The 21,264-nt window shown below is 47.1% G+C and overlaps 1 long non-coding RNA gene across 1 annotated transcript; it reads right to left on the bottom strand.

Moving 5' to 3' along the window:
• Positions 1-11,503: 11,503 nt before the first annotated feature.
• On the bottom strand, positions 11,504-12,814 carry LOC309478872. Its single transcript, XR_014199115.1, has 2 exons — positions 12,386-12,814; positions 11,504-12,022 (listed from the first exon to the last, which is right to left on the bottom strand). It is a non-coding gene; the product is annotated as an uncharacterized lncRNA (long non-coding RNA).
• Between the last annotated feature and the right edge of the window lie 8,450 nt (positions 12,815-21,264).

Below are 21,264 nucleotides of genomic sequence, written 5' to 3'. Positions count from 1 at the left end.
ACACGTGAGACCTATATACTGCTGTTGAAGCTGACTCTGTCTGTTCTAACTGTCTGTCCTAGAGAAGCTCCGGTCAGCCTGTTGACTCGAGTCTGCTGCAGCCCTAGAGTTCAAACTGTCTACTTACCTGTGGAAACTTACCTGTCCGTCGTAGGCCTCTGTGAACTTTGCATCAGTGTGGGAAGAGGATTAGCCCTGACTGTATACCCACCTGTAGAAATTCACCTGTCTGTCGTCGGTCCCTGTGAACCCTGCATCAGTGTGGGAAGAGGAAGGGTCCCGACTGTCTACTCACCTGTGGAAACTCACCTGTCTGTCGTCGGTCCTGGTGAACCCTGCATCAGTGTGGGAAGAGGAAGGGCCCGACTGTCTACTCACCTGCGGAAACTCACCTGTCTGTCGTCGGTCCCTGTGAACCCTGCATCAGTGTGGGAAGAGGAACAGCTCGACTGTCTACTCACCAGTGGAAACTCACCTGTCCATCATAGGTCCCTGCGGACCCTGCATCAGCGTGGGAAGAGGAACAGCCCCGACCGCATACACACCTGTGGAAATCCATCGATCCATCTCAGGCCATTGCGAACCTTGTATCGACGTGGGAGTGGGTCCCGGAGACTGCTGCATTGCCTCGATTCCGGGGAAGAGGAAAGGAAGATTTTAGCTTAGGTTATTCAAATTACTTTTAACTTTAATAAAAAGAACTGTTATTCCCTTGAATTCTGTTTCCGTCTAGTCTCTGACACGCTCCTCAGGGTGGACCTGGTTCAGGGGTGGGCGCAGTCCGGCTTGGCCCATCCCGACCTGTGACAATAGTATGCTGATTTAGTTATTGCTTTGACATGACTACTGAAACTAAGGTCTGACTCTAGTGTCACACCAAGATTCCTGACTTGATGTTTAGTTGTTTGACCCCTAGAGTGAATGTATGCGTTCACCTTGAGAACGTCATCTTTGTTTCCAAACGCAATAACTTGAATACAAAAAATATTGTTGTATGGCACGTACAACAATAAAAGGTTTTTGTGTTTCTGTTTGTGGAGTGAGGTTGTGGAACAGTTTGTGTGTGGAGCTTAAGCGATGTCCAAGCGTGACCCAGTTTAAGAAGCAGTACAAACACATGGTTTTCACAAGGTATAGGGAGGAGGAAGGGATTTAGCAATCGGGTGGGGTTTTTTTGTAAATTTATGTATTTGTTTTCTTATTTTATTTATTTTCTATTTTTTGTAGATAGGTATTATGTAAATGTTTATTAGGGAAAACTGATTGTTTATTGAATAGTGGAGAAGGGGTAGGTTTTAATAAGCTTATGCTTCATCCTACTCCTTTTCGGACATGTTGGTTTCATATTATTATTATTAATTGTTTGGTTTGTTTGTCTTTTATTTTCAGTCTACTTTCTTTTGTTACTTGTTTTATGTTTATGTTCGAAATAAAGCATTCAAAAAAAAAAAAAATCAAAAAAAAATCAAAATCAACATTGCCATCGTCAGATTCCAATGATGCTACTGATGCTAGCACAGTTGACCGGGCTATACCGCATCTGACACAGAGGTTGACGGTGAGTTTATTTAGTTTTTGCACTTGCCAATACCAACCACTTGTTTCAGAAGTTATGGCGTAACTTTAGGCATAGATAGTATACTTTGCCTTGCCAATATGACAGCCAGTTTACTTCACATTAACCAAAAGCAGCTAAATAAACCTGTTGCTTGTTTTCATGTTATATTCTCTTCGTTATACTCACTCACTCACTCACTCACACTGCATTGTGTATATAGCAACATGCATTGTGATATATTTTTTTCTGCATTAAAATGACATGAGTAACACAGGGAAATTGTGTATTTCAATAAACAGTGGGAGATTCAAGCAGCGTTTCCTGAGATGTCACAAACACCATTGCTGATGCAGGACTGTCTACTACAACATTTTATTTTCGAAATGGAGAAAAAGAATGTTTGTTCAGATGTGTCAACTTTACATTTGTTACTAATTAAACAGGAAATAAAACAGTATTTCAAACTAAAAAGTATTCCCATCCCATCCATTTTAAATCAGACAAAACTGGTTCAGTATGTGGTGGTTCCTATACTAGCACATAAGAATAAGTGAAAATGAACTCATCAAGGGAGATAACACACCTTAACTATTTAACATAGTGAATACTAAATGCAGAGTATTTGCAGGTGTTGGCCATTCATATAGTAGTGAAGTAGCTACACAATGCATTTCTAATGTCGTGTTGCTGCTGTGCGTGTCCCTGCTCATCATGTACAGATCCTTCTTCCTCTGCAACGGTTTCTCCCTCCAGAAATTCCTCCTTCTGTATCTCACAGAAATGATGCAGCACACAGCAAGCAGACACAATGCGGCTTACAAAAATTATGTGGGTCTCATTTTCTTTAAGAAGGCAACGCCAGCGTCCTTTGAGGCACCCAAAGGCACGCTCAATGGTCATACGGGCTTGCCTCAATCTGTGGTAGAAGTTGAGCTGCTGTGGTGTTACTGCTCCTCCCTCTGGGTAAGCTTTCATGAGCCAAGTTAGTAGAAGGTAAGCCGAATCACCCAAAAGAAAAACAGGCACGTCGACCCCCTCAAACGTTTCAGTCCAATGAGGTAAAAGAGTGCCTGCACTGCCACGCTCATACAATGATGAGAGGGAGAAAACACGGACATCGTGTATCTTACCTGGTCGTCCAACATTAATGTCCCAAAATCTCATTCTATGGTCCACCACACCTTGCAGAATGATGGAATAGTCTCCCTTCCGATTGTAATAACAAGATGAGTTGTCAGGTGGAGCTCTGATCTTGATATGGCTTCCATCTATCGCACCTGCCACCTGAGGGAATCTCCATTTGTCATGAAAACCCTGTATTATCTGCCTGAACTCTGCTGCAGAGGCTTATGTACAGAGGCTTCATTACCACATTTATGGCAGTCACAACCTCTTGGGTGATAGTGCAACATGTTGATAACCCAACACCAAACAGTTGTGAGATGGATCTGTACTCCAGGTTTGTGGATAACCTCCAAATACAAATTGGAACACGAGTCTCTATAGGCACAGCCTGTCTGAATTGAGTGGTCTGTCATGTCAGCCAGGGCCGGAGAGTGTCAGTAGTTTGAAACTGCCTCTTCCCATTCTGAAGTTTTTCAGCCAATCATCGTCTGTCCAGGTGGCGTAGATGTGGGGCCACCAACTTTCATTACGTGGGTGTGTCCAAATGGCCCTGTGTTTAACAGAAAGATGAAATTGGTCATCTAGTCATTATGATAACTTTCAGAAAAATAACTCTTAATTTATATTATTATTATCATATGTAAACTGCTTTCATTAATATTGTTGAATTAGAGCTATGTTATTTTTGCTATTAGGATTTTACACCTTTAATAAGGTTTCTCACTTAACAAAATTACTTTATGCTATAACATAATTATGCCTGTAATCTGGACAGATATTTTAAACTGTTTAAAAATCTTAAAACGAGCTTATATAAAAATTGAGTGCACCTCAAGGAAAGCTGCCTTTTTCTCATCTGTTTTATCTTCAACTGTTCCATTAATGCCAACTCTCCCAGTGAGGTGATCGTCCACCACCTGGACCTGGACCACCGTGAACAGTAGAAACGTCTCAGGTTACGTATGTAACCCTGGTTCCCTGAGAGGGAACGAGACGCTGCGTCGAGACGCGGTGGGAACGCTCTGCGTGATTGCGTCGTGAAGCACGTGTATAATCAGTCCAATGGAAAGACGAGACGTCATAGGCGGGTGACGTCATCGACCAGGAAGCTATAAAGCACCCCTGCGACAGACCGCGGCAGCTTCTGAAAGCCGAAGCAAGTCGATCACAGGCATGCAGGGAGTATGGCAAGGCGACGCAGCGTCTCGTTCCCTCTCAGGGAACCAGGGTTACATACGTAACCTGAGACGTTCCCTTTCAAGGGAACTTCGAGCTGCGTCGAGACGCGGTGGGAACCCTATACCCACGACGCCATATGACAAATGCCTGTTCTGTATGAAGACCATGTGCATACTAGGAAACAAGCACCCTAGACCCTGGAGTGGAGCCTAGGTCCAAGTCATAAAATCTAACAAATGTATGCGGTGAGGACCTGCCTGCCGCATTACAGATGTCAGAGTGAAACTCCTGATAATAAAGCCTTAGAGGCAGCCATACTCCTGGTAGAATGGGCCGGGACAGCCAAAGGTGAAGGCTGTCCGGCCGCTTCATAAGCAAGTGAGATAGCCTCAACTACTCACTTGCTCATTATCTGTTTAGATGCAGGGCAACCTATCTTAGGTAACCTGAAGCAGACAAATAACTGCTCTTATATATATATGCCACAGGTTGCAGCTCTGTGGACATAAGCATCCAAGAGCCCGGACAGGGCAAAACAGATTAAGTTCTTCCTGATCTGGCTTGTATTAAGGTGGAGGACAGAAGGCCTGCAGCACAAATGACCCACAAATTTAGTAGGAATACAACCCGGCAAGGGGTGAGGAAAGACTATCACCATACCAGGTGCAAATCCAAGTACGTGCAGGCCTCAGCCTCAAGTACCACGGAGAAGATGAAATAAGGATCTCTCCTCAGAGATAACCCAGCAAAGAAACATTCATTGCAGAAATCAAGTACTGTACCATAGGGCAGATAGCAAGATTCAGAAGGCATTCTCCGCACCAGGCAGAGAATAGTTTCCATTTCAATGCATATTCAGTCTTCTCGTGGAGGGAACTCTAGACTGGAGTATGGTCTCCACGACCTCAGTCGAGAGACCTGAATCTATGAGCTGGGCCCCCTCAGAGGCCGAGCCCATAGTATCCATAACTCCGGAAGAGAGTAACTCCCGGGAGCAAAGATATCGGGAAATGCGTACAGGTGTAGCCTCAACCACACCTAATACGTTGCATCCAGTTCAAGCAGAGCTGGATGCATCAGGGAGAACCAAATGGGCAATGCGTTGTATAAACGATGCGAAAGGTAGACTTGAGTTTTGACCGAAGTTCTCCTAAAGGAGCTCCACCACCTTGGGGTGAAGTCCCCATTCCCCGGGCCTCAGCCCCTGCCTCAACAGGATATCTGCTCTGATATACGAGACCATCAGTGTGTTGTCCGGAAGGACAAGCACATGGTGACCTCTCAGGTCTGGCAGGAAGTATTTGAGAGCTCGAAATACCGCCATCATTTCTAGCCGATTTATGTGGCAAGAACGTTGATGGTCCTGCAAAAGACCTTTCGCCGAGCGGCCACTCATGACCGCCCCCCATCCCGTGAGGGAAGCATCCGTCGAAAGCGTTACGCGTCGACAAGAAGCCCCCAGCACTGGGCCCTGGGCGAGGAACCAAGGTTTCTTCCACATGACCAAGGCACGAAGGCATCGCCGCGTGACCTTGATCGTGTGAAATGGATTTCCCCTCGGAGAAAACCCCTTGATCCTGAGCCACTGCAAAGGTCTCATGTACAAAAGGCCAAAAGTGATTACGTTGGACGCAGCTGCCATGAGCCCCAACAGTCTCTGAAACTGTTTCACAGTGAGTGACTGGCCTAGTTTTATCCCCTTTACGGCTGTGAGAATCGCAGAAATACGTGCAGGAGACAGACGTGCTTGCATTATTGTCGAATCCCATAAAACACCCAGAAAAGTGGTCCTCTGAGCTGGGAGGAGCACACTCTTCTTGGCGTTGAGCCACAACCCCAACCTCTTTATGTGAGACAGAACGACATCTCGATGCCGAACCGCCAACTGCTCGGACTGAGCTAAAATCAACCAATCGTCGATAAAGTATAATACGCGAATGCCCTGGAGTCTCAGAGGAGCCAGAGCTGCATCCACACATTTTGTAAAGATGCGGGGTGATAAACCTAGGCCGAAGGGAAGAACCCAATACTGGTATGCTTCGCCCCCGAAAGCAAACCTCAGGAACCTCCTGTGATATGAGGATGGATAGATAAGTAAGCGTCCTTCAAGTCTATTGTGACAAACCAGTCCTCGGACTGAATCTGTGACAATCATTTTAGCGTATAGCATACTTTGAACTTGAGATTCTGAAACCTGCTGTTTAATTGACGCAGGTCTAGAATAGGACGCAACCCCTCATCCTCTTTCGGAACAATGAAGTAACGGCTGTAAAACCCTGACTGTCTGCTGGGAGGAGAAACCCCTTCTATAGCTCCTTTTGCAGAAGTGTCAGTACTTCCTGCTCCATAACCAGAGCCTGCTCGGGGTCCACCACTGTGGGGAGGACCTCTAGAAATCTGTGCGGACGAGAACCGAACTGAATTCTGAAACCCTTTTCTAAAGTGTGCAGGACCCACTGAGAAATATATGGCAGTAGTTTCCACGCTGCCAGAAATTCTACTAGGAGAACCAGTCTCTCGAGACTGGCCTCTGGATTTGGTTGAACAGTCACTTTGGTGCCCTGAAGCGGCGAACCGGCAGGGAACAACCAAACTGACCGTTCTACGCCCCTCCTCGGAGGATCGTATGGGGACGCTGACACCTCGGTGCCCTGAACGGAGAACCGGCAGGGAACAACCGAACTGGCAGCGCTGCGACCCTCCTCAGAGAGTCGCACCCCAGAGGGTGCCGAGGAGAAACGATTTCTCAAAACCGTCCCTGCCCCGGGGAAACCTTCAGAAGCCTGATAGCCTCAGCGTCAGGACTTCTTGTCTAAGTTTTAATAGAGATAACGACAGTCCTCAGATCTTGCCTACCTCTAACTAGCTTTGTTCCGACGACCCTCCTCGGAGGATCGCTGGAAAAAAGCAGGCACCTCGGCGCCCTGAAACGGCGAACCGGCAGGGAAACCGAAATGACTGCTCTACGACCCTCCTCGGAGGATCGTTTGGGGACGCTGACACCTCGGTGTCCTGAAACGGCGAACCGGCAGAAAAACCGAACAGCCAGCGTTGCGACCCTCCTCAGAGAGTCGCACCCCAGAGGGCGCCGAGGAGAAACGATTTCTCAAAACCGTCCCTACCCCGGAGGGGACCACCCTCAGAAGCCTGCAGCCTCGGCGTCAGGGCTTCTTCCATTTTTAGCTATTTTAGAGATAAAACAGTCCTCAGATCTTGCATATCTCTTTTCTTTAACTGGCTAGACTGTGACCGCCACCCAGGTCCCCATCGATTGTGGATGAGCCCGAATGGCGAATCTTTGTTTTACCGCACTCTATGCTGCGAGGAGCTTAAGTATGCTGAGACTGCTCCCGCCCAGCAGTCTCAGGAACGTTAGATCGGTGAGGAAGAAACCTTTGGAACGCCACTGAAGAGTTTATTTCTTCGTTTTTTTGAAAGCGGAGCGTCCAGAAGAAAAGACATATTTTATCTTAATTTTTCTTTACATCAGAAAAACTATATATATATATATATATATATATAAATAAATATAACACTCCGTGGCCACCAGCAGGAAACAACCGAACTGGCAGCGCTGCGACCCTCCTCAGAGAGTCGCCACCCAGTGGACGCCGAGGAGAAACGATTTCTCGAAACCGTCCCTCCCCGGTATAGTTTATCTGTTGCGCGACGCAATTCTCGAATAGCGTCAGTGCTGTTACATCCTCACATTCATCCATGCTTATATACTTTACCTACCAGTGCTGCCTAATAATATTTATCTATTATTTATGGTGGCTGGTGGGTAACGTCGGGGTTATTATGACACCAACACGGGAGTGAGATAGCTCGCAAGCGTCTCTTTAACCCGAGGCACTGTCATACCATGATACTTAATACCCATAACATTACTATAGTAAAAGTTTAGGGATAAAACACACAAACAGAAACCGGTTTATTCCACGATCTCGACACCTCAGTGTGGAGATAGGGAAAAAACGGCACTCCCCGACGAGGAGGCTGAGATATAGAGTTTTCCTTATACTTTCACTCTCATATATGTTCGGCTGGCCAGTAATATTTAACTTAGCAACAGCATTATATAAAACCTCCTTTTATAAGCTCCTCTTTATTCAACAGAGTTATGAGCTGACTTATTTATTTATTGAAAACTCATAAACATCTGCCTTATTTTCTTTTATTTATTTATTATTAAAACAAAAACACTAACGATACCAATTCCTCGGAACTGGAAATCGCAGCATGAGTGCCTCATCCCGGGGAGGAGAAACCGCAGAGCGTGCTTCTCCCCGAGAAAAGGCACGTGGATCGAACAGGTGTTTGTTAGAACCATTTGCGATCCCCAAGATGCGCGTCGACGCCGTGCCTCGGCAGCAGCGGGACCCGCGCCTCGGGGCGCGCGCACCGAACCGTCCTCCTCGAAGAACGGCCGGCGGGAGCGGAGCGTCCTCACGGACAGCTTCTCGCAATGCTCACAGTCAGCCCCCTCGAGAACTGACTGTTGGCATGCTCCACTCCCAAACAAGCAACACAAAGCTGAAGTGTGTGTCCCCACCCGTGATATAACGTGGGGAGGGAACAACACAACACTTGCTTGCTCTCTTTTGCCATAATAAATATATATATTGCAACTTGACAGACAACAATAAATATGACAAGGACAGAATACACAGATCGCTTGCTGAAGGCACAGAAAGCTGCCGCGGTCTGTCGCAGGGGTGCTTTATAGCTTCCTGGTCGATGACGTCACCCGCCTATGACGTCTCGTCTTTCCATTGGACTGATTATACACGTGCTTCACGACGCAATCACGCAGAGCGTTCCCACCGCGTCTCGACGCAGCTCGAAGTTCCCTTGAAAGGGAACTGCAATCATCCGCCCAGCAAGGAAGTATTCATCTTCTCTGGCAGCTGTAGTAAACTGTTATTGTCCAGTTAGTATAAAACAAGACAATTATGAACAGGGCAGATAAAAGGTAGATGTAAGTAAATCATTTACTTGTGTTGTTAAAGGTGAGAAATCTCCTATTTTCTGGACCATCAAAGATTCTCCGTGCCCATAAACAGTCCATTAGGAGGGTTAGAAACTCACGTTTGGGAACACCTGTCTCCACTGCATCTTCAGTTGTGCCTTTGTCATCTGTGAATTTAACAAGCATGTTGTGTAATGGGTCGTATGATGCTTGAATCCACGAATTGCTCCATCCCAAACATTGGCTCTATTTATGTTGAATCTGCTGCAAGACGTTTTTATGATCTTCAATGAGAGATCTGTCACAATATCTGCAGCAGTTAATACATCTGTGCTGTAATAAATAAAGAGGTTTTGATTAAGTTAATGATGAAATAAAAAAAATAGTCAATAAATTTGGGAACATGATATCGAGACGGAGTAATTAATAAATGAATTAAGAACATTTCTTCTTGAACATGTTGTCTGCTCTCATCTGACTCTTTCCAGTCACTTTAGATTATTATTGGTCCATAGAGACGTGTGTAACTGCTGTAAAAAGACAAAGATTAACAGGAATTTACATCAATGGACATACAAATGTAATTAGGCTACTTGTAAAGCAATCATGTGTGTGTTCTTGGATATTTGTTCAGTTTTTTTCCTGCTTCCTAGATTTGTCAGAAATATATCAATTATTAAAATAACATTAGAACTGACCATTATAAAGACAGATTACATTTTTTCATTTGTTGTAACAAAGTAACTTAGCAAGGTATGAACATTATGAACTTACTTGGTCCAAAAAAGGCAGAGAGAGATCAGGGGGTCTGAAAAACAACAACTATGTATTAATTTGAGCAACTCCACTCCTAACCTCCAAATAATGTCTTGTTAACTAATACCTGTTTGATGTGCTTCCTTTCTTTGGTGTGCTTGCTTCATCTGGAACATCCCATATCTGTATTAAAAAAACCACAAAAAAAAACAAATACAAGTCACGTGTTAAAATGAGTTACATTTAAACGTTATATTTATGTAAGCTTTACTCTCATAATGTGGACTGTGAGACTTTACGTGCACTTCATTGTCTTCGCTAGAAGAATCCCTGGTACAGTCTTCAAACAACAATGAAAGTAATGAAAATTCACTTTGATTTAAACCCATTCATGTAAATAGTCTTTTATACATATGTCTTTGTACGATTTTCATTAAATTAAATATGCTCACCACTGGCTAAAAAGTCTTGAAATGTGCTTATAAACAGTGTTATTCAATGATAAGCCTTCCCGAGTGCCTCTTTGTACAGCTGTAGTTTTGAAAGGGCTTTTTGTTCCTGGAATGTTTTTCACCTCTGAAGCATCTGGGTCCAGCAATACATAGCAATACCAGAGCCCGTCTACGGAGAGCCTGGCCACTCCCTTTTAAGTCCTATTGTACCGAATTTTGGTTGTAGTTCCACCAGAGTTCCACTGGGGGCGATCGCCCATGAGTGCAAAATGAATGGGAGTCTATGGGGCTAGACGGTTAAATTTGTCTCTTTCACCCGATTGCCGTTGAGAAATCTCAGATTTGATTGTAGGATTTGCAAGTTCAACATGGGTTATAGGTCGAAAGTTGAATGAACAAGTACTTGGTCTGTGTACTTTTTGATCATTTCATTTCCTGTTTGGAATCGAATAACGAGAAATGAAAACCAGCTCGTTTATTCGTTTTTTAGTTTAGCTTAAAAAACGAAAAATGAGATTTTGGCTCGATTTTTCATTTTTCGTTTATGGTTTAAAAGTCAGTTTATGGGTTCGATATTTCATTTGCACACATGGGCGGTGCTGAAACGCCCCTTTCATCTGATTGGTCAAACCGCTCCGCCTTCAGTAAGCTGTGAGCTTCTTTCTGTCAGGCAGAATAAGAGTCAGTACGAGTGCGGCACTGACAAATGCACTTTAATAAAATAATGTCTGAAACCACCACTCACTGTTAACTACACACAATATTTGAAGCAGAAATATGTTGCTGGTCACGTAATTCGTGCTGCTGCGATTTGCAAGCGACCCCATTAATGTGAACTACAGTATGCCAGATTATATTAGCATATTTCCCATTGATAAATACAGTGCAAATAGTTCCGTCTCTTTGGATAAAAGGGAAGTGGAAATAAAAATCAATAATAGGCTGAACTGTACCATGATAATATGTCCGTAACATTTACCACTCTAGTCTTTTATTTACATCAAAAGGCAGGTAGGCGTGTGTGACACAGCCTATGGGCTATAAATAATTTTGAAAATTGAATAGAAATAAAGTTTATATTTTTGAATATAAATATTATTGACTTGTCGACTATGAAAATCCATAGTCGGGGACACCCCTAATGCAGATATACAATAAAACACAAATGAATTGCTCTTATCTGTTCATTGAAATAATAATATGACAGTATAGGTATTATGTCACAGGTCGGGATGGGCCAAGCCGGACTGCGCCCACCCCTGAACCAGGACCACCCTGAGGAGCGTGTCAGAAACGAGCTGGAGACAGAATTTAAAGGAATAACAGTTCTTTTTTATTAAAGTTAAAAATAATTTGAATATGTAGCGCTTACTCTCTGGCTATTAACCTAATGCAATTTATGGACCAGCGTTTCAGAAGAATCAGATTCGCTACTGAGAAAGATGCCACAACAACAGTGAATACTCGTTTGAACACACACTGTATTTTCAAGTGAATGACAACAGGTGAATTACATTGGTTGATAAACAAATAAAATGAAATAAAATAAACAAAATAAAATGTAGATGTGTTTCTTTAGATCTCCATTTTTCTCTTTGGATTTCAACAAGTAAACCCCAAATAAACAATGTGTAACCCAATTGGACAACAATATTTTTTCAATTCAATTCAGAATGTTCAGTCTTTGTGAAGAGAGTTTCTTTAAAAAAAAATCTGTAGAAAACGTAAGTGTCCTTTATCTGTTGGTAATGAAACAATGTCCATCCGAGAAAAACAAAAGATGAGGAAAGGTATTCTTTTTCCTACCATTCGCAGTTCAAATCAGTGCAAATACTTGATTTCCTCAATTGAAAGATCCAAGAACAAACTCAAGGGAGGCTCGCCAGTCCAAACCCTCCTCAGAACCACTGGAAGAAGGCCAGGACAAATCCAGTATACACAGCGAATTTGGAAGACAGAACCACAGAAAAAAAACCTGACCTTGAACAGACAAGGTCATAAAAGTATCATTAATATCTTCATTGTAACATACAATAAACATTTTTACTCATGACAGTAAATGAATCATACATTTTACCCATAACTTGAACATTTGTAAATAAATTCTTCAAATAAAGAATATTTCTTTTACAAAGGCAAGGTTTGTGACTTTCAACATAATGTAGGCCTACTGATTAAAACATTAACCACTTTACTGTCAGTTTAGCTGTTATTAACCAAATACAGCATTAAACATTTTTCTAATAGATATAAATCACTCACAGATTAAATTTCTCTTGCTTTTCCTCTTATACAACAATAACAGTACAACAATTGTAACAATTTCAAAGCAGTTCGACTTACCAAGGAGATCGTCAAACTCACAGAAAATTCCAGAGTGGTGCAGGCACAGCACGTCCCGTTAAAATCGTTCTCTTTACCCTTTTTAATCAAAAATACACTCCATAAACACTTTAGCAATACTCTGATGCTATTTTTATATCACCATACACTTTTATATTAACCAACTGAATGTTCGTTTCACTCTCATAACAATACCAACGTCACTCATAACTAAGAGGAAATAAAATGCGCTTTTCAACTCACATATATCCATAGACAGAACTCATCTAGACGATTATTTTCTTTATTTCTGTTTCCCGGAGTGTCGTGACACCGCGCTCATCAGGCATCCGTGCACGAGAGAGAGAGAGCTGCCTCTAACTTTGCGCATTCACCTCGTGCAAAACCCGGAAATTAATTTTTCCGCTGCGCCAGATACTGCGCTCGCATTGGCTCTAGGGTGACCAGATGAGATTGGCTGAAATTCGGGACGGGGGGGGGGGGGGGGGGTGGGTGTCTATGGGTCTGGGGTGACGGGACGGGGAGCTTCTATGATATTAGACTGCGTAGCCTATAATAAAAGATAATGAATTTCAAACCTGAACCAAACATATTTTTATTCAAAGATCAACAGTCTGTCATTATTCTTTAGTCTGCCACAAAAAAAAAAAAAACACATTAAAATCATGAACTCAAATGTCATTGTGAAAAGAAAAAAAACAATGACTGTTGTAAGTAACAGTGCGTAAATCAGACCTTTCAGTATAGCCTAACGCTAATAAGCTTAAACGAAAATAACGCGATAATTGTGTAGTGAAGTATTTTTTTGCAGTGCCGCGAACAATCAATCACAATCAATCAATCCTTTACGCGTGCAGCAGTGACTGTCCTCGCGGCTGCAGCAACTTGCGCTCTAATAATAGGCAAAATAGGCTACAGAATATTTAGTTCTGTATTGACAGGTGCAATATTTGAAAATCGATCTTTTTTTTTTATCATTACATTTATATCTGCATTTATGTAAAAACTTAAACTTTCAAACATCAAAATGTCATTTATTAATATGTTTTCATGTCAAAATGACATACAAACATATTTTCCTATTCTATTTTGCCTTGCGTGTCGCGTGAAAAATAGGCGTCGGTTCTATTTCTAGCATGCACGCGTTTTCCGCGCGGCTCGAGGCGCGCCTGCGACGCGCGCCTGCGACGCGCGTGTCACGCAGGCAGTGTGCAAGCTCTAACGGACGAGTTAACCTGTTAACAGGGGAGCCGAAATAAAAACGGACACACCACGCAGCCAGTGTGTCACCGGCCTCAACCTCCGCAGACACTTTTTAATGTTTATCAGACAATAACTACTCAAGATTTTGCTTTAGTATAATTTTCGGGACAATTAGGGCCAGATTCGGGATTCGGGACAACAGTTTAGATTTCGGGACTGTCCCGAATTTTTCGGGACGTCTGGTCACCCTAATTGGCTCGTCTCAAGTTCAAAACTCATCACCATTGGTCACAGTATTACCCAAATGAAAATGTACATTAGTATGAAATTAATATTTTTCTTTCATAAAGTTACTACTTTTGATTAGTTTTCAATAATTCTCCCATCATTATATCATTATATTAATAACAATACATTTTTCTCTGTTACTCCCTGGTAACCTTGGTTACAAATAACCTAAACTAAAATCTTCCTTTCTTCTTCTTCCCAGGAATCGAGGCAATGCAGTAGTCTCCGGGGCCCACTCCCACGCCGGTGCAAGATTCACAGTAGCCTGTGATGGACCGGTGGGTTTCCACAGGTGAGTATGCGGTCGGGGCTATTACTCTTCCCACACTGATGCAGGGTTCACAGGGACCTACGACGGACAGGTGAATTTCCACAGGTGAGTAGACGGTCGGGGCCTTTCCTCTTCCCGCACTGATGCAGGGTTCACAGGGACCTACGACGGACAGATGAATTTCCACAGGTGAGTAGACGGTCGGGGCCTTTCCTCTTCCCGCACTGATGCAGGGTTCGCAGGGACCTATGACGGACAGGTGAATTTCCACAGGTGAGTAGACGGTCGGAGCCTTTCCTCTTCCCGCGCCGATGTAGGGTTCACAATGGTAGGCGATGGACAGGTGAGTTTCCACGAGTGAGTAGATGGTCAGTGCTCTTCCTCTTCTCACGCCTATGTAGGGTTCACAAGGGTATACGATGGACAGGTGAGTTTCCACAAGTGAGTAGATGGTCAGGGCTCTTCCTCTTCTCACACCGGTGCAAGGTTCGCAGTGGCCTGTGAGAGACAGGTGAGTCTTCACAGGTGGGTCGGTGGTCAAACGGGACGCGGTTGTCTCACCCCGACAGCCTGGACAAGCTTCCTCGGGGACGAATAGAATGGCGACTTCAAGCAGCGTGCACAGTTCTCACCTTCACTCTCTTGAGCGGTCCACTTTTCACTATGCGGGCAGACTAACAGGCGCGCAGTGAACTCGAGTCAAACCGGTGGGCGGGGCTTTGGCGACGGATAGCAGAGTCAACACCGCGGGTAGAGTGTGCAATTCTCACGTGTGTTGCAGGAAGATGGACACTTCACACCAGACAGGTGGGCTCTGGAGCTGCAGCAAACTCGAAGTCAACTGGCGGAGCAGAGCTTCTCTAGGACAGACAGAATCAACTTCAACAGCAGTATACAGTTCTCACGTGTGTTGCAGGGGACAGATAACTTCCCACCATGCAGATGGACTTGGGGTTGTAGCAGACTCAAAGTCGCAGGCGGGGCGGAGCTTCTCTAGAACAAACAGAATCAACTTCAACAGCAGTATACAATTCTCACGTGTGTTGCAGGAGACAGATAGCTTCACACCATACAGATGGACTTGGGGTTGTAGCAGACTCAAAGTCGCAGGCGGGGCAGAGCTTCTCTAGAACAAACAGAATCAACTTCAACAGCAGTGTACCGTGCTCACGTGTATTGCAGGGGACAGATAACTTCACACCATGCAGATGGACTTGGGGCTATAGCAGACTCAAAGTCACAGGCTGAGCGGAGCTTCTCTAGGACAGACAGAATCAACTTCAACAGCAGTATACAGTTCTCACGTGTGTTGCAGGGGACAGATAACTTCCCACCATGCAGATGGACTTGGGATTATAACAGACTCGAAGTGCAGGCTGGGCGGAGTTTCTCTGGGACAAACGGAATCAACTTCAACAGCAGTATACAGTGCTCACGTGTATTGCAGGGTACAGATAACTTCACACCATGCAGATGGACTTGGGATTATAACAGACTCGAAGTGCAGGCTGGGCGGAATTTCTCTGGGACAAACGGAATCAACTTCAACAGCAGTATACAGTGCTCACGTGTATTGCAGGGTACAGATAACTTCACACCATGCAGATGGACTTGGGATTATAACAGACTCGAAGTGCAGGCTGGGCGGAGTTTCTCTAGAACAAACAGAATCAACTTCGACAGCAAGTTAGTTTGACTCACGGATGCTGTTCCTTCTAGTCCTCAGCAGATGGGGCCGATCGACATTATCAAGCTCCAATTACTGACAGTAGACCACCATGGCACGGGGAGAGTGCACGGCAAAGAGAATAAATCTTCCACACACACACACACACACACACAGCACTTTCACTCCAAACATGCAACGTGAGGGGGAGAACCGTCAATTTAAGCACTGCAATCCACTTCAATAAGTGCAAATAGGGCCAGCACTCACCCAGAGGCCTCCGTGCCACAAGCAACGAGCTTCAATGTTGGAAAAAGGGTGTCTCGGGGCTTCCCTCCACAGACATAGACCGGATTCACATCACCGTTCCAACACGGGGAGGAGGATAGGAGATCGCACATTAATCAGTGTATTTCACTCAGTGACGGTTAGATAGCACAATCAAAACACTCCAATCCACTTCAAATTCAGTGTTGAAACATGTAGGTAAGAGATCCAATGGTCGATTACTTATCTCTCTCCCTTCCAGGCGAACGGTGTATCTTCACAACTCTTTCACACTCCTCGAGTCCCATCCAACACACTTGCCCCTGCACACCACAATTCTTCTCTGCAACACTCAAATGAAACGACGTCTCACGGGGGAGAACCCACACAACAGTCTCTCTTCACTAGCTTTTTATATCCTTCTCAATGCCCACATGGCTTCGTCATGGCTCTAGATTAATTCCCCACACCTGATGTCGATTTCCTCATCCCGGTTGGCAAGGCAACAGATACACATTTTCACGGGGGGTGGAGTGTCCTTGTTATTATACCGGAGGGGACACAATTGCGGCGAACTTTAGTTCCGCCCTCTCATTTGTCACACCGTGACATACCCCCCCGCCAAACCGTTCTAGTCCCGAGAATGGGAGCCGGACACCCAGTCTCCATATTTAGCTGGGGGCTGACCTCGGTTCTCCCGCTGGGACCGCCTAGATGGAGAAATAGGCTCTTCAGGTCGTGGCTCTATGCCTAGTCCCCTCGGGACCACCGCCCATCCCACCAACTGGGGCATCCATGCTGTTTCACCGGGGGGCTTTTCGGCAGCAGGAGTCGAATAATTCGGACAGGGGCGAATCAGGTTGCGATGCAACACCCGCTCTGGACCGGCTCTCCCTTCGGGACGGATGGCATACACCGGCTGGTCTGGGTGTGGTTGCCGCTGAACTACATAGGGCTGTGACTCCCACCGATCGCTTAGTTTGCCCTTCCCCTGGCGACGGTTGTCCCTTACCAATACCCTCTCCCCTGGTAGTAGCGGTACTTCCCGAGCCGTCCGGTCGTATAGCCTTTTGTTCTTCACTGCAGCCCGATTGATCTGATCCGAGACCTGCTCATAAGCCGACTGAAGGCGCTGATGGTGCCTGGTCACCCAATCGGTCAAACTGCTCCCTTCTTCCGCCGCCATGGTCCCCAAGAGCAAATCAGCTGGAAGCCTCACATGCCTTCCAAACATCAGGTAAGTTGGTGCATAGCCCGTAGTACTGTGTACGCTATTGTTGTATGCCTGAACTAATGCCGGGAGTCTGTCGGCCCAATGGCCCTGCTGGTCCTCCTCCAGGGTCCCCAGCAGGCTCAGCAGCGTCTGGTTAAACCTCTCACACCCCCCGTTCCCTTGGGGGTGATAAGGGGTCGTATGGGTCTTCTTCCCTCCATACAGCTGGCACAGCTCGTGTATCACCCTGGACTCAAAGTTAGGCCCCTGGTCAGAATGGAGTACTTCGGGACACCCGAACGGCTGGATTACGTACTTCCACAGGGCGTTGGCGGTGGTAATGGCAGTCTGATCTAGGGCCGGAACGGCCCAAGCGTACTTCGTGAACAGGTCCGTAACCACAAGGATATACTGGATCCGGTCCACCGGCCGACCCAGGGTCAGATAGTCCATAGCGACAATGTGCAAGGGTGCCTTGGCCTGAATTGGAACCAGCGGAGCCCGTACCTCTTTCCTGGTCTTAAACAGTATACAGCGTGGACACTTCTGTAGGTAGGCCCTCATCGTGCCCTCCATCCCGGGCCAGTAGAAGTGTCGCCGTAATAATGCTGTCGTCCTCTCCTGCCCTTGATGCCCCATCCTGGTGTGATAGGCTTCCAACAACGCTGACCAGCGTCCCTCGGGAACGACCACCTGACAGACCTTGTCGCCCCACTTGGGATCTTGAAGGGCCCTGCAGATCACCCCTTCCTTCAAGTAGAGTCTCTCTCTCTGGCCCAACAGTCCTCGCACTGTCCGGGTCTGAGCTCGGCATTCCGCACCGTCGGGCCATGCCTTCCGCCTCAGCCAAGTCCGGACCACCAGCAGATCCTCGTCCTCGCCCTGCCATAACCTCCAACGCTGCGGGTCCCATCCCCAACAACCCGGGGGTTCTTCCAATGGCTGGCCTGGTGCCTCCACAATCCCCACCATTAGTCCTTCGTCGTGTCCTGCTTCACGAGCCAATACCGGGCCCGATGATCCTTCCCCTGGCAGCCTAGATAGAACATCGGCGTTGGTATGTTCCCTCCCGGGCCGGTATTGGAGCTGGTAATCGAAGTTCGCCAGTTGTGCCACCCACCTCTGTTCCACCGCCCCCAGCTTGGCGGTCTGTAGATGTACGAGCGGATTATTGTCCGTAACCACTTGCACCCTTGCTCCCCACAGGTAATCTTTAAATTTTTCACTCAACGCCCACTTCATTGCTAATAGCTCGAGTTTAAAGGAACTGTAATTGGCGTCGTTTCTCTCGGTGGGGTGCAGGCTTCGGCTCGCATAAGCGATTACCCTCTCCTTTCCTTGTTGCTTCTGAGCCAGGACAGCTCCTAAGCCCAGGTTACTGGCATCTGTATACAGGATGAAAGGCTGTGTGAAGTCGGCATAAGCCAAAATCGGGGCCTGTAGTAACTCCTGTTTGAGCCTCTGAAAGGCTTCCTCACACGCTGGATCCCACTGGATCGATGGCGACCCTCGGCCCCGAACTCGTCCCGTACCTCCCAACAGCTGATTAATCGGCTTGGCGATTCTGGAGAAGTCTTTAATGAATCGCCTATAGTATCCGACAAAGCCCAGGAAGGACCTAACCTGGCGTACCGTCTTAGGGGTGGCCCACCCCTGCACGGCCGCCACCTTCTCCGGATCGACAGAAATCCCTCCAGCACTCACAATGTGGCCCAAGAATTTTACCTCCTTTCGGAAAAACTGACATTTATCCGGCTGGAGTTTCAGCCCATACCTCTCCAGGGAGAGAAAGACCTGCTCCAGATGTTGGAGATGGGACCCAAAATCCGGAGAATAGACGATCACGTCGTCGAGGTAGACGAGCGTGGTCTCCATTAATTGGCCGCCCAGGCAACGCTGCATGAGCCGTTGGAAGGTGGCTGGGGCGTTGCAGAGGCCAAAAGGCATCCGGTCCCACTCGTATAACCCAAAGGGGGTAGTGAACGCAGTCTTCTCCCTGTCCCGCTCATCCACCTGGACTTGCCAGTATCCGCTGGCTAGATCGAGTGTCGAATACCAAGCTGCTTGTGTGAGGCTGGTAAGGGAATCTTCTACTCGGGGCAGTGGAAAAGCATCCCTTTTAGTCACCTGGTTCAGCCGCCGGTAGTCCACGCAGAACCTCCAAGAGCCATTTTTCTTCCGTACCAGTACTATCGGCGCGGCCCAAGGACTGCTGCTCTCCCGGATAATTCCCTTATCCAACATCCCCCTTAGGAGGGTGCGGACCTCTGAGTACAGGGTCGGAGGCACGGGTCGATAACGCTCCCTGCTGGGTGCAGCCTCTCCGGTCGGGATCTGGTGCTTAACTGCATCCGTACGGCCGTAGTCCTCGTCATGGGTAGAGAACAAATGTTGCCATTTCGTCAAGAAACATTGGAGTTGTTGGACTTGGTCCTCTTCCAATCCCTCTCCATGTAACGACTCTCCTTCCAGGTGTGTCGACAGTCTTCCTCCAACCTCTTCCACGTGTCGACCCGTTTGTACCAGGGCCACCTCCACCACTGTTGGACTTACTCGACAGAATTCCACCTCTCCCTGTTCTCGAATTTGATGGGGCTTCACCGAGGTAACTCGGGCCAGGCATTGGTGGCGGTATAGGTGGATCGGGAAAGAATTTGTATTTCGGACTCTAACCGAGACTCGGCCTCTCCTTGCGGACGCCAGTCCCCGAGCGACTTCCACCTTGGGGCCATCCGGGTAGGGCTCCACCAAAACCCACTCCTGGGGGCTATAAAGCCGAGAGGGCACCCTGACCCAGACCACGGCCTCACTTCGAGCGGGGACGGACAAGGCATAACGGCAGGCCACTCTCCCAGTACTCTCCCGTTCGCCCTGCTGCTCGGCCAGGCAAACCCGGCGACAGTCGGCTCTCACCCGATCCCACTCCTGTCCATCTAGTGACGAGGATGCTCGCACTGGTCTGCTCCGGAACAGTTCCTCCCAACACTCAGAGATCACGTTCATGCCCAGTAGAGCCCGATGAGACCCCAGACAGCCATCTCGCACCACCACTACTCCCTTCTGGGGTACCACAACCCCGTGTATCTCCAGATCCATCACCAGATATCCTACGTATGGTATGTCAAGTCCATTTGCCCCACGCAGGGTCAACCAGGGGACTTCGGCCGTCGACCGACCCTGGGCGCCAAACAACTCATGAATCAGGCTCTCCGAAAACAAGGTTACTTGTGACCCGGTGTCCAGGAGACATTGTACTTCCCGGCCGTTGACCTGAATCGCCACAACCGGGCAACGGCCCACCAGATGTTCGTTGGGGAGTGTGGGAAACTGAGGGTCTAACAAGGGGGTCCCGACCACTTGACCTACAGTGGCCGGACGCTCTAAAAACTCCCCTGCGACGCCCGTCTGGAGGGGCACTGACGGAAGTAATGACCCGGTTCTCCACAGTTATTGCAGAGAGGACGACCCTGTTCATCCCACTGGAATCGAGGCCCCAAAGGCCGAAGTGGACGGCGTTCTGGGAGATGGCCCCCATCGGAGTACGCCCGCTCCCGTGGCGGAGGCAACAAACGGGGATGTTCTCGGCGAAGTTCCGCCACGAGGGACTTAGACAGTTCGGACAGTTGCTCACGTACGTCCTTCTTCAGCTCCTCCCGAAGGGCCTGCTTCCAGTCCGATGTAACAGGGGGCGATGGAACACTAGCGACGTTGGCGGCCAGACAACTGGGAGGGTCTACGCTCGCAGCATGGTCACGTTCAAGGGCTAAAGCTTCTCCACGCAGCTCTTCAAAAGTGAGGTTGGGTTCTCGTCGTAATTGGACCCGCAGACTCTGACGCACAGGGCCTTCTCGTAATCCTAATAGAAACTGATCTCTCAACAGGACTTCCTCATCACCCAGACCGTGATCCTGTCTCCCTTTCAAACGGGAGAACTGTTCCCTCAACTGTAGTGTGAATGCACGGACATTTTG

This window comes from Leuciscus leuciscus (assembly GCF_965113295.1).
Source record: "Leuciscus leuciscus genome assembly, chromosome: 17".
NCBI lineage: Eukaryota > Metazoa > Chordata > Actinopteri > Cypriniformes > Leuciscidae > Leuciscus > Leuciscus leuciscus.
The sequence above is the reverse complement of the archived record's forward strand: the minus strand, read 5'-3'. Positions and strand labels throughout refer to the sequence as shown.